Here is a 14,655-nt window from a genome sequence, read left to right as displayed (position 1 = left end):
ACAGGGTGGGCTGGAGAGACAGCTCAGAGGTTAAGGGCACTCGCTGCTCTTGCAGAGGATCTGAGTTTGATTCCTAGTATCTACATGGTGGCTCACAACCACCTGTAACTCCGGTTTCAGGAGATCTAATGCCTTCTTCTGATGTCCATAGTCACCAGTCACAGACATAGTACACATGTCTGTACACCAATTCATGAAGCACATCATTCATACACGTAAGTGACAGTAAGCAAAAGGAAATTTTAAGGAGGTATACCAAGGGTTGAAATCATGCATTTTAACATTAAAAAAAGCTAAAAATCAAAGATTCCACTGAATTCAAAGATAATAAAATAGCCACACTGATACTCATCAAGAGGTCAGAGGGAAATTGCTAACCCAAAGACAGAATAAAGCTTACTCTAGTTTTCACACATCCAGTTGGTAGGAAAAAGAATGTCTGTTAGCGGGCTCCACTACTGACTCTGAAGGGTTAGCAATGCCCGAGCTAAAAGCCTTGTACAGCTGATGGGGACTCGCACGCAGGACACCAGATGTTCCTCACAAATTATTCCTAGTGCTTTCTGCACTGCACAGGGGGATGCGACTGCACAACAGAGATCACTCTGCTGGCACCTTCGCTTGGGGGGTGCAGCCTGTCCTCACTTCTGCTCGGCTGCCATAGATGATGTATCTCCCACAATGAGGATGCCATCACCCGGCTACACAGCGTCATTTGTGATGCACTCCAGCCAACAGAGGCTCCACTTGGAGCAACTACAGGGGTGAGCAGGGCACTGGGTGGAGCAGCTAGCTTGGCTGACTATTTAGTAGTCAAGGGTCATGATTTAGGGAACTCCCAGACTACAAGCATTTGGCAAAAAGTTTCTGGTTAAAGAATAAAAAAACAAAACACCAACCTCTGCTGAAGGGTTTTCATTCTAGACTTCAATTTATTTAAAATATTGAGTATGGCAATTAGTACATCATAAAAAATAATGAGGCACACAGGAATAAGACATTCTGAGCAAGATGCCACAATTGCCAGTTTTGGTCTTTTCTGACATAGTCTGGAAAACACCAGTGTTTGTTCTGTTTAAACAAATGACAAGCTTGATAGCACATGCAAAAGGGTAGCAAAATATTTTAAAATTATGACATTTCTTTTGGGTATGTGTGTACCTGTATTGCAATATATGCCCATGTGTACATGTGTGTGCAGTGTATGAATGTATGTACATATGCGCACAGTATGCATGTGTGTACATGTGCTCTACAATGCCCTCTGCTTTATTCCCTCAACACAGGGAAAATCTTTGAACCTAGAACTTTCTGTTTTTCACCTCGGTAGGTGGCCAGCTGCCCTGGTGATTCTGTCATATCCTTGACAGAATCCAACCCTGAGCCTGGAGGCTGATCTTACAGGAAGGCATAACTATACCCAGCATTCTACATGGAGATCTGAACTTGGGTCTTCATACTTGTATATCATGCACTCTTATCAACCGAGCCATCACCACAGCCTACAAGGCAAATTAAAAACTTTTTAAAAAAATCCACTAGAAATTCCAGAAATGAAAAAAAAAATACATATGAAATTAAAAGGTCCATAGGAGGACTGCAGATAGAGACAAATCTGAAGAGTATCAATGAGACAGCAGACAAATATTAGAAACTTATCACAAAGAAACAGAATGATTCTGTGCCTACTAATGAGAACAATGGGAATTAAGGGTGCATTTTATATTTAATTTTTTTAACAGTGATGACTGTGTTTTATGATATGATAAAAGACTCATAAATCGGGCGGTGGTGGCGCACGCCTTTAATCCCAGCTCTTGGGAGGCAGAGGCAAGCTGATCTCTGTGAGTTCGAGGCCAGCCTGGTTTACAAGAGCTAGTTCCAGGACAGGCTCCAAAGCTATAGTGAAGCCCTGTGTGTGTGTGTGTGTGGGGGGGGGTGGGAAATAAAGGACTCACTTCCAAACACAAAAAGCATTTACATTTCAATAAGATCAAGTTAAAGACGTCTAGGGTGGCTGGGCCTGGGGGCTGGGTGGTGCACGCCTTTAATCCCCTCTCTTGGGAGGCTCAACAAGCAGATCTACGTGAATCTGAGGTCAGCTTAGTCTACAAAGTAAGCTCCAGGCCAGGCAGGGCTATGTAGTGGGACCCTGTCTCAAAAGGACAACATTGCTGGGTCTCGGATTCTTGTATGCACAACACATGGTCTTTTACATATGGCTCTTCACTTGGTGTAATGCTTGTTGAGGCTCATCTGTGTTGAGTGCTTTGTTTCTTTTTAATGCTGAGTAATATTCCTTCACATGGCTAATACTGTGTTTTATTTTTCCATTCAGCAGTGAATAGTCATTTGAGTTGCTTTTTAGCTGTCATGAATAATGTCTCTGTGAGCACCCATGCTCTACATGAACATATGTTCTCATTTCTTTGTGTAGATAGAGTGGGTTATAGAATTTGTATGTAAAGTTTCTGTTTAGCTTTAGAAGAAATGGCCAGAGTGTTCTCCAGAAAGGACATACCACTTCATATTCCCACAGACTGAGCATTGGCATGTCCTCATTTTCACCACTGTTGAAGATTAACCACCATGCCTAACAGCGCTATTCTTCAGAATGATGAACACAACTCTCCAAGAGAAGCAAAAAACTGAGGGAATGCATAACCATTAGACGTCTGGTTTCAGAACTCCTACACTGGGGAACATTAAGATAGCCACAGTAACAAAACCAAAATGCTTAAATTGCCAGGCAATGGTGGTACATGCCTTTAATCCCAGGAAGCAAAGGCAGGTCGATCCCTGTGAGTTCAAGGCCAAGCCTGGTCTACAGAGCAAGTTCCGAGACAGCCAAAGTTATACAGAGAAACCCTATCTTGAAAAACAAAACAAGAACAAAAAATGACTAAGTCAAATACACTAAAAGAACAGTTATTAAAGTATCAGTACTAAAAAGAAAAACACCAAAACATAAATAGTAAGAGATATAGAAAAAACAATGTTATGCAACCAGCTGATTAGCAGAAAGCCAAGACTGTGTTCCTACCTAATAATAATAACCTTGAATGACAATGGATTAAATCTGCAATTATCAAGAGACATTAAAAAAGAACAAGACCAACCTACATGGTATCTCCAAGAAACACACTTGCACAGGTAAAAGCAAACGGACGGAAAGTTCAAGGATCAGAAAACTAGATCTATACTGAAAGAACCCAAATCATCAGGAGCTGCTACACTTACACCAGACAAAAGATAAGTGAGGTAAGAAAAGTTCTAAAGAGAGACTTAAAACATCATTATGTTATGGTGGGGGTAACTTCAATAAGAACACATAATACTTAGACATACATGTATGTTCTACAGTAGAATATACAAAGGCATACAGCGGCTTGATAGATCTGTAAGGACAGGTTATATTCATAATACAGTAACACTGGAGGACTTTTAACAACCCAATTTCATCCATGAATAAATGAACAAAATACAAAAAAGTCACCAACAAACTTTTCTTTTCTTTTGGATTTTCAAGACAGGGTTTCCTTGTGTAGTCTTGGCTGTCCTGAAACTCTCTCTGCAGAACAGGCTGACTTTGAACTCACAGAGATCCGCCTCATTCTGCCTCCCAAGTGCTGAGATTAAAGGCATGCGCTGCCACCACCTGGCTAAAACTTTTTTAAAAACACTTAAAATGGGGGTTGGTGAGATGGCTCAGTGGCTAAGAACACTTGTTGGTCTTGCAGAAGACCCAGGTTTGGTTCTCAGGACCCACATGGTAGGTTACAACCACCTGTAACAACTGTTTCAAAGGATTCAACACTCTCTTCTGGCCTTCCCAGATATGATATACCTAGATCCATGCCTGGTGCCTGTGGAAGTAAGAAGAGGGCACTGGATCCTGTAGTGGTCTGAATGAAAATGGCCCCCATAGGCTCATAGGAAATTGGGCTATTTGAAAGGATTAGGAGGTGTGGCCTTGTTGGAGGAAGGGTGTCACTGGGGGTGGGCTTTGATGTCTCAAAAGCACAAGCCAGGCCCAGAATCTCATTCCTCTCTTCCTGCCCGTGGATCTAGATATAAAACTCTCGGCCCCTTCTCCAGCACCATGTCTGCCTGCATGCTACCATGATGCGGACTACGGACTAATCTCTGAAACTGTAAACCAGCCCCAATTGAATGCTTTCCTTTATAAGAGCTGCTATAGTTGTCAGTGGTGATGGTGCATGCCTTTAATCCCAGCACTTGGGAGGCAGAGGCAGGCGGATCTCAGTGAGTCTGAGGCCAGCCTGGGCTCCAAGAGAGTTCCAGGGCAGCCGAGACTGTTACACAGAGACATTCTGCCTTGGGAAAAAAAAAGAGTCATGGTGTCTCTTCACAGCAACAGCCATAGACCAATGATTAAGACAGAGCCCCTGAAACTGTCATGTAAGAGCTGGGGCTTGAACCTGGGTCCTTTGGAAGAGCAGTCAGTGCTTTTTACTGACACTTCCTGAGACACCTCTCCAGTCTCTATATAGGAAAGTTTGAAGGTTACACTAATAAATACCTACTAAAACTGATAAAAGAAAAAAAATTGATATAAGAATCTAGTAATATTGCCAAACACAAAATCAACATTAAAAAACGAGTATAAGGCAGGCCTGGCACTACAAACTATAATCTCAGCTGTGCAGGAGGCTAAGGCAGGACACTAAAGATTCAGAGCCTGTTTAGACTGCAAGATAAGTTTAAGGATAGCCTGGCCAAATTAGTGAATTTATATTGCAAAATCATAAAGGAAAAATAAGGCTGGGGATATAGCTCAGTGGCAGAGCACTTTCCTGCAATTCATAAAGTCCTTGGTTCAATCAATGGTACAGTAAAAGAAAAGTCAGTGTAAGCTGGGTGTGATGGCACATGCCTGTAGACCCAACTACTTGGGAGCCATCACTTGGGCTCACAAGTTCAAACCTGGGGAATACATTGAGACTAGTTTTCACAATTTATTATAGATTTAAAATACCTACAAAGAAGAAATGATACAGGCTTAAGGAGATGGAATGCTAATTGCCTTGGTTGAGTTGTTACACACTGTATAGGTACATCAAATTAACGTAAAACAAAGCAAAAAACTCTTGATACTTGAAAGGGGCTAAGGCTGACTTATCTCTTTAGAAACTGGCAAACAAAAGGATCAATCATCACTTTGAAAAAAAATCCACATGGAATTGGAGAGATGGCTTAGTGGTTAAGGGCACTGCTGCTCTTCTAGAGGTCCCGAGTCAGTCTCCTAGCAACTGCACAGGTACTCATAAACACCTGTAAGTACAGTCCCAGGGAGTCTGGTGCCCTCTCCTGGCCTCCTCGGGTACTACATACAAGTGATGCACACAAAACACCCATACCAAGTAAGATGGGTTGACAAAAAAAGACCACATATGACTTCAAATCTAGAGACAGAAAGCAGAGCAACAGCTACCTGTAGACGGGGAGGAGTAGGAGCTGAGAGAAACTGAGTGTGGAATGACTGCACACCTGTACACTTTTATTAAAGAATTAAAACGTCTACTTATGAAAGATGATCTCAGGGTATGTGAACTGTGCCAAAGCCACAGAGAAACCCTGTCTCGAAAAACCAAAAAAAAAAAACAACAAAAAACAAAAACAAAAACAAAAAACAAAAAACAGAGGTGCCAATGAAACTCTAAAAAAAGAGGGGGAATCTAACCTGAAGTTAAAATAAAAACCCAAGAGTAGAGCTAAAGTTATTCTCAGAAGAGCACATGGCTTTATACTGTTAGAGAACTAAAAATAAGAGAACTCAGTATTTGACTTAGTAAACAAAAGGATAAAAAATAGGCTAGTTAGAATAATGGTGGGGTGAGGGAGTACTGAACAGAAACAGAAGAAGAGAGATATGGAAGAGAGGAAAAGATCTACTCAGAACCCCACATAGCTGTTACAGAGTGACACTGCGTGGACCCACTACGAGAGGAAGACACAGATTATCACAAAGTGCTTCGTCCAGCCGAGCCTACTTCATGAGCACATGGGTCAGCCACATTTGACTATTTCTGAAACCCAGGCACATCAGTCCCTGTTATGATGACAGGAGAGCGGTACATGGAAACCCGAGGGCTGCCTTCGGGAAAGACCACTGAGTCCCTGTGTCAGTACACCTCGGGTCTGGTAAGAGGATGCTATAGAAAAAGAACTGGTGTAAGGAGAAAAGGTGGAGAACAACAGGCAGAGACAGAGGGAGCAGTGGCCAAGAGGTGCCTCGCGCAGCACAGAGACTCCCTGAAAGGTGTAAAGCTTCTAAGATGAAATCACAGTCCAGCCTATGCTGCATCCTTCCTGGGCTCTGACCTGCATGTGAACCGTGTGAACATGCCCCGATGACAGCAAGCACTAGGCACCAGCTGAGCCTTAAAGCAAGGCTCAGCACAGTTATCCTGAGCTTTTCTCAACCCAGATGCCACATCTCTCTGATTCTACTGAGGCAATGCACAGAGGAGTCACGCATCAGTCACTCACTGTCTCACCACCCAGACACTGGGATCCAAAGAACAAGGGACCTTTGCTTGGTACCATGCCCCTCAGAACAGGCCCTGTGTCCAGAGGTGGTCCAACTACCTGCTAGCAAATAGAGGGAAAGCCTTTACCTTCCCCTTCCCCAGGCACATCCGCACGGAGCTCTGGGAATACAGCTCTAAAGGTCAACTTCCTGCTCTCCACATACTCAGTCAGATTAATTATAAAAAGATGAACCATTATAAATTTCAGGTATGACAGACGTCTAATAGCTACTTCACACAGTGGTCTTAGATCTCAGAACATGTAAAGAGTATCAGAGGATCACATCTTACTATAGGTTCCTTGACCATTTTCCTTGACAAGGTCGTAAGCACCCCAACACCGAGCCATCCTGGAGGAAAACGTAAGAGTTTAATGTTCCTCTGGTAAAAAGAGGGGGCTGTGCCACTGAGAGCAGTTCCAAGCGAAAGGCCCTACTCCCTGGCTAGTCTCAGGCAAAGGACCCAGGTGTCCACAAAAGTTTGCAAAACACTGAGCTGGTTGTCTGCCTTGACTTTTGTGATTACCTTCTGAAGGCTGGAGTTCTAAGACAAGCCGGAGAATTATGTGAAAGAAAAATGGCTGGCTTACTTATAGCTAGGATTTGAAGAAGTTCTCCTTATTGTCTTAGTGTAGCATACTTCTAACACATGTAGCTATTAGAGTTTTATTCCAAAAGCTCTGGAATTAAAAAATATTAGTTCAGGAAAGTTAAGTGACTTTTAAACCAAGAAAAAACCGAACCAGGAAGAACAAACAACAAACAAACACAAACCTGATCCCTAAGGAGCCAGCAAGGCTCTGAAACAGCATTCCTTCCCAGTAACCAACTTTCTACTCTGAGAAGACAAACGGGATTACCTTTTAAAGACGGGAGTTTTTGCAGTTCTCTGTTATTGCTGGCGTTAAAGCGTGAAGAATTCTGCCGTTTGTCTTTCTTCACAGGGACGACAACAGGCTGAGGGACTGGGGCTTTTATTTTTGCGGATGTCGAAGACTGGACGGCCACCAGGCTGTTTTTCCTGCTGGCTATCTGCTTTAAAAACAAAAGAAATCAAAATGTAAAATGGATTGTTTAAGATGACCGCTAAATCAGCACAAGAGAAATAAAGGAAACACACGCGGGTGTGGGGCAGTGTCCTGCACACCCCTTAATTGGAGCTGCTGGGGGTTGAGGCGATCCTGGACTGCAAGAGCCACAGGCTACTATGTCCCCTGTAGACCTCTGATTTCTTTGGTAGTTGCCTGTTTGGGAACAGTCCTACTCAATAGCTCAGGATGGTGTTGAACGTACTGTATAACAAGGCTGATCTCCAACTAGTGGTGATCCTTCTGCTTCAGCCTCTTGAGTGCTGAAATTACAAGTGTAGGCCACCTGCCTGATTGGCTTCTAAAATATTACCACAATGTGGTGAGCTAGGTAATGACTGCCACAAAAATGGTCACATCCTATAACCTGGGATGCACGACTATGTCACCTTGCTTGACAAATGAACTAAGGTTACCAGAGAAGGACAGGATACAAGAATATTAAGATGGCCAAAGTCAGCAGAAAGATCCTCACGAGGGAGGTAAGATGGTGGAACGGGAAGGCGAGGAGATAGTGGAAGCTGAAGTCCAAGAGTCAGAGAGACACAAAGCTCACTGTGGCTTGAAGACAGAGGAGGGGCAGACACATCACCCTGCCACACCTCTCTCGGGTCCTGTGCTCAATCTCTGCCCTCTAGAACTGTAAGATGTGAGAGCATCTGCTCCTACAATCACTGAACAAAAGCAACAGAGAAAACAGAGCTAAACACCTCCTGTGACAGCAGGTTCTCCAAGTTCACTATTCTGTCTGCTGCATACAGGTGTCTTTCCTTAGCCTAGAACTATTCATCTTTGCTCCTTGGGCCCCCAGCTAACAGGCACATCTCTGACGGTATGACGATCCTCAGGGCTAGCCAACCTCCTTGAGGCCAGTTTCAACATGTCCAGTGGGATATTCCTGAAGAATGGAGACTCTGAGAGAATACACAGCAGAGCCACTAGAGACCCTTGATATCCACACAGGTTCAGTGGACGTCTCCCCATAGGAATCCTGGGGAGCTATGTGGACTCTTGGCCCCCAGTCAGAGGAATCTCTGTGTATGATCAGCTGATGTGACACACTGTGGTTTCCTGCTACCATGTGGTAATGGTGGAAATGACAGCCATCATCTCCAACAGTGAAGGGAAGATGCACACAGCATGCCCGCTGCACCCTGTCTTCCCAAACAGTGGCAATCGTATCTGTACAGATGCACTTTCAAATGGCCACTAGTGGGGTTGAAGACATGGCTCACTGGTCTGCTGCCTAAGCATGAGGATGCTAGTTCAGACTTCCCAGAACCTCTGGAGAAGCTGTGTGTGCTACCTGTAACTCCAGTGCTGGTGGGGAGCAGGGGTGGAAATGGGTAGACTGGATCCCTAGGGCTCACTGGCGCGCTGACTATGTGAAAGAGGGAGCTGTAGGTTCAGTAAGAGACCCTGTCTTGAAACATAAGGTGAAAAGTGATCATAAAGTCAACCTCTGGTCTCCACATATACACACACACATGCACAGATAAGGACATCCATACACACATGTGTGTATCTCCCTCCCCATACATATACATGCTGAAAAGTCAACAAGCTTCAACCTGGAGATACAAAATCCCTTAGCCCCTTCCCATGACCACACAGGGCCACGGAGACCAGCCACACCAACACAAGCCCCAACTTATCTGCTGTCCTTGAATGCACGTTTGCTAAGCGTAATATGGGCCTGCTTTGTTTTTAATAAGCTGCCTACAAACAGAAAGGGTGCTCCAAAATGAGACTGCCCAGAGCAGCAGCAGCGGTTCTGACCCAAGAGTGGGGGCCGGGTACTTTCTCACAGGCTGGGGTCAGAATGTACTTTCTTGGATTCTGATCTTGACGTCTGTTATAATCTGATCTTGATCTGTGGGGTGATGGTATAGAAGTGATATGGACCTTTAAAAGGTGGGGCCTAACAGGAAGTCCTATGTCACTGGGGACTCTTTCTGCTGCTGGATTGAAACGAGGCAAGTTTCACACTCCACCCATTGCCACTTGTTCTGTCCCCTGTAACATCCCATGTTTATGTGTACACACACACACGTGCACACACATAAATGAATACAGTATCAAAATTAAAAACAAAGTGCCATCTACAACTCGCCTCTTCCGTGGAGCCCTCCTCCCAACTTAAAACTTATCAGCTTGCCTTTCCTGGGATGCTCCTTCAAAAGCTGCAAAGATGGCTTCGTAGTTAAAAGAACTTGCTACGCTTACATAGGACATGGGTTTGGTTTCCAGAACATACATAGGGCAGCTCACATAGTCTGGAATTTCAGCAGCAGGGGATCCAATGCCTTTGGCCTTCAAGAGCACCTACACTCACAGTCACACACACACTGTAAAATAATAACATAATTTAAAAGCTCTAGAATTTACTCCACAGCCTCAAGGACATGCCCACAGGGTGTTCCTTGCTGTACACATCACTAAGCTCCCATACACACACTACAGATTGTTATAGCTCCCATCTCCCTTCACTGTCTCCAAGTCCACTGCAGGACCATATATACAAGGACCTTGACAGACGTGACAGTAAAAAACCAAACACAACAGCTCCAAGGCCACTTCATACAGCAGGGAAACAAGCTGTGCATCTTACATAATCAAGTAAAGACTAGGGGTGATCTGGTTAACCCGCAAAACAGAATCAAATCAAATCCAGAGGCCACCCTTGCTGGGAAACAAGCTAAGGTGAGGTTTTCAATGTTTGAAGAAATAAGGATGTTACAACTTCTACAGACACCAAGCCATCAGCTCCCAACCCTTGGACCCTGCTGACTTTGCCTCCCTTTGGGCCTTTCCAGAGCTATCACCCATGGGGAGGCAGAACTTCCAGAGAGAAAATCTGGCTGCTGCTCCGTGTTTATCCATCGTGGCAGTTTCTTCTAGTTTCATAGTGGTTACATGTCTCCTTCCAGGCCTGGCTCCACCACCGTGTCCCCTCCTGCAGCTACTCCAGGCTTTTCCCTTTGCCGTGCTCTTTCCTCCCCATGGACCTGCACAGACTCCATGCCGTGTCATGTCATGCTCTGAGCACATTGAGACTTTACACTCTGTCAACTGTAAGGGAACACATCTTTCTCCCTGGAGGACAGGACCTATCCGCTCACGGTCAGTTTTGTGGGGCTCTCAGGAGTCACTGATGGAGGAGAGTCATCTGTCTATGTGTTACTTTCATTGGTTAATGAAGAAACTGCCGTGGCCTTTAATAGGACAGAAAATTAGGTAGGCGGAGTAGACAGAACAGAATGCTGGGAGAAAGAAGCCAAGTCAGGCAGTCGCTATGATTCTCCCATTCCAGACAGATGCAGGTTAAGATCTTTCCTGGTAAGCCAGCTCGTGGTGCTATACAAAATATTAGAAATGGGTTAGATCAATATGTAAGAGCCAGCCAATAAGAGGTTAAAACTAATGGGCCAAGCAGTGTTTAAAAGAATACAGTTTCTGTGTAATTATTTTGGGTAAAGCTAGCCTTGGGGGTGGCTGGGTGCCAGGAATGCAGCCTGCCGCTTCTAATACAACAAGTCACCAGCCAGGAAGGGCTTCTCTGAAGTAAGGAGCTCACCTCCACTCCCCACCCTCTGCCATGGCCTTGGCATGGTGTTGGGTCATTCACACAGAGGGAGGCAGGTACACGGAAGGTGCCATCCAAGGCAGTGAGCGGAACAACTGCCCAGGTGAGAACTGACCTTCTGTAAGAGAACTACAAATGAGGCGAAGGGGTGTGGTGTGGCAGTGACGGGCAGGTCTCCCTTTCTAATGGGCACTTTGGCTCTGTGGGCTCTGACCTTGGGAAGGTTTTGCCTTGAAGTATAAACAAGACATTCAGAGATTGGCTTGGGCAGGGAGCAGCAGCTAAATGTAGACAACTAAGTATCAGACACTCTGCACAATCACTAGGGTTGGAGGAGAAGGCAAGTGTGGGATGGGACTGGAGAAGAGACTCTGGGAGCTGTCTCCTTTCTGACCGAGGCAGACAGGGGAACTGAGTGGCAAGCAGCCCGTAAGACAAAGCAGTAAGTTCAATGTGACTGCACTGTCTGAGGTCCCATGTGGGGATGCAGTACACTTGGATGAACAGGCCACAGTTACGTATCCCTGCTTCTTCTAGAATGTATTCTATTTTCTTAAGAATAAGACTCAGCAGCTAGATTCATTTTCTTGTAGTCTTGGCCATTGGCTATCCATCCTACCCTGCCCATGAGACAAAATCTCACTCACCTTTCTCACTGTGTCCTGGTGCTCAGGACAGTGCTGTTGGACATCCACTAGACACTTGGGAAGGCCACTGGAACTGGTCATGTGATATCAGAAGTGAACAATTACCTAAGTGAGTTGCTCAAGACTTGGGAATGATCACCTGGCTGAAGAAGACACCGAGGGTGTCAGCAATAGTGGTAGAGGGGACTGTGGCCTCATAGGTGTCTAGCAGCAGCAGCAGCAGCAGCAGCAGCAGCAGCAGCAGCAGCAGCAACAGCAGCAGTCACACTGGGGGTGCTGGTCTCCTTGAGGAGCATGGGAGAAGTTAGCAAGAGCTAAGATGAAGTAGGAGCCATGAGTAACATCATGGTGATATCTGGGTGGAGAGAAAGGAGAAAGGACACAGGAGGCAGGAGCAGCTGTTTCCAGTGCGGAACGTCTGATTATGCCTGGTGCTGGCAGGACAGGGCCCACAGGAAGTGAGCCACAGCTGAGAGAATAGCTGGGCTGGGCTTAGGCCTGCAGAAGGGGAGGGAGGATGAACTGAGGCATGGATGCCAATCAGAATTCATGAGTCTATGTGGGTAAATAGTATTAGGTCTACCAGGAGTCACTTGTAAAGGGAGATGAAGCAAGAATCAAAGTCTAAGGAGACAGGTGAGGTCAAAAGGGTCACCACAGAAAGGGCAAAAGCTTAGTACCTGGACAAATAAAGTGGCTCTAGACAAATACTCCTCCTTAGAGACCAACCCATCTTGCTCACAGTCAGTCTTGGAACAAGCGCTGCCCGAACAGAAGTGGCCGTGAGGACCCCACCCGCTCTTTTTCCTATGTGCAGGTGAACTCGATGTTCCCCAGCACCGGTGCAGCCAGGCTTGTCACACCTGACCACTGAGCCCACTTTTTGGGTGATGACAGCACTGTCTTGATCCTCCTTCCCTGCACTCTCCACTGAGCAATTCTGCCTTCTAGAACCTTCCGAAGCTCTCCCTCCCTTCAGCTTTATGATGAACTGTAAAACCTGCTGCCACTTATCACGTGACAGTTTGAGAAGTGCTTTTTGTCTCCCCCAAAGGGCCAGCCTGAAACTGGTCAAGATTTCAGTCTACCCCCCAGCCCATCAGAGACAAAATGGAAAGAGGATCCACTTAACAAGCGATAGGACTGCAATTTTGCAAAGCAGGGTGGAGTGGGGTGGGAGGCACAGAGGGTGGCTACTGCAGCACGGGGCACAGGCAGGTAGCTCTACTGTGGGGACTGTGCTGTGCACTGTAGGACATTTACCCACTGGAAGACAAAAGTCCTGTTTTAGGTTGAGACAAGAATGTCGCCAGCATTACTGAATGTCCCCTGGGTGGGGTAGCAGGGCAAAATCACCCTAGGTTGAGAATCACATCTTTCAAAAATATGTGACTAATTTAATTTTATTAATAGCTAAATTGTAAGGGGAAAGAGAAAAGGAACCCACATGAGCAGGAGAAAGTCGGGTGCAGTAACAACCAAGTATAGCCAGGAGCTTATCTCACCTGCACTAAAGCTAAGCACAACAGCAACCTGGGCATGTGTTTACTGCTCTTTTTCAAGGGGTATTGACGGTAGTTTGGTTCTGCTTAGGCTTCTCCGAGTACAGGAAACATGCAAAAACTGGCAAATAGGGTCATAACAAATAAAGTTTCTACATAGCAAAGAAAACAGAGTGAAGAGACAGCCCACAAAAAGAGAAGAAATGTCTGCCAGCTAGTCATCTGATAGAAGGTTAATATCCAAAGTGCATATCAAATAAAAACAAAACATACCAACAGCAGGCAATGCAATTAAGAATGGGCACATGATCTGAACAGATTCATCTCAAAAGAAACAGAAATGGCCAAAAAGTATGTGAAGTTACTTTGCATCATTAACAAGCTACAGTCTCACCTCAGAATTGTGAACACAAACGTATACACACATGTTCGCACACACACACACACACACACACCTCAAAGCTAATGAGGATGTGGAGGAAAAGGAGCCTGCACACTGCTGGTGGGAATGTGAGCTAGCACTATTATGTAGAACAGAACTGTGGTTCCTCACTAACCTAAAAATAGCTCTATCATATGATTCAGCTATCTCACTTCTGGTTCTATATCCTCAGGGAATCAAGTTACCTGCACACTCGGGTTCCTGCAGTGCCATCAATGCCATCACGATGTAGGATCTGCCTAGGTGCTCATAAACAGACGACAGATGCACAGTGGAATACTACTCACTCATGAGTAAGAATAAACCCTACCATTTACAGCGACAAGAAGGGAACTGGAGGTGCACTGTCTTTGTCATATGTGGAAGTTAAAAATGCTCTTGGCCTGAATATAGAAGAGGGATTAGCGGAAGTGAAGGAAGGGAAGAAGTCAAATATAATCACCACACACCACACACCATCACTGTCTGCAAATATTGTGATTAGGGGGCTGACCCCCATTAATATGCTCTAGTTGTGCATGTTAGTACAAAAAAGCCCTTATTGCAAAACACACCTTTGGCTCCATTCACCCCAGGACAACCTGAGAAGAGGAAGGAGAGTGCTGGAAGAACAGGTGGGCAGCACTCTGGTGAAGTCACAGCCAGGTGGGAGGACTCTGGGAGACAAACTTTCCCCCTCATTCCCGTGCATAGGAAAATAATTCATAACAATTTTAAAAATCCCAGATTTAGTCTCACTACTTCTAGATGAGACTAGAGTATAAAGCTCCTCTTTTATTTGTGGCTAGAAACCAATTATGAGTGAGTACATCCCATGTTCATCTTTTTGGGTCTGGG

General features: G+C 45.2%; 1 protein-coding gene across 4 annotated transcripts in view; it reads right to left on the bottom strand.

Annotated features, from left to right (window-relative positions):
• Positions 1-14,655, bottom strand: part of Ppp2r5c (protein phosphatase 2 regulatory subunit B'gamma) — a 136,130-nt gene that overhangs the window by 102,162 nt on the left and 19,313 nt on the right. For 3 of the 4 annotated variants that reach the window (XM_005343555.3, XM_026781192.1, XM_026781186.1), the window contains exon 2: positions 7,414-7,588. The gene's annotated coding sequence lies outside the window, so the exon portion shown is untranslated. The remainder of the gene's footprint in view (positions 1-7,413; positions 7,589-14,655) is intronic. The other variant, XM_013345938.2, reaches the window with a different exon arrangement.

Source organism: Microtus ochrogaster, chromosome 1, assembly GCF_000317375.1.
Source record: "Microtus ochrogaster isolate Prairie Vole_2 chromosome 1, MicOch1.0, whole genome shotgun sequence".
Lineage (NCBI taxonomy): Eukaryota > Metazoa > Chordata > Mammalia > Rodentia > Cricetidae > Microtus > Microtus ochrogaster.
The sequence above is the reverse complement of the archived record's forward strand: the minus strand, read 5'-3'. Positions and strand labels throughout refer to the sequence as shown.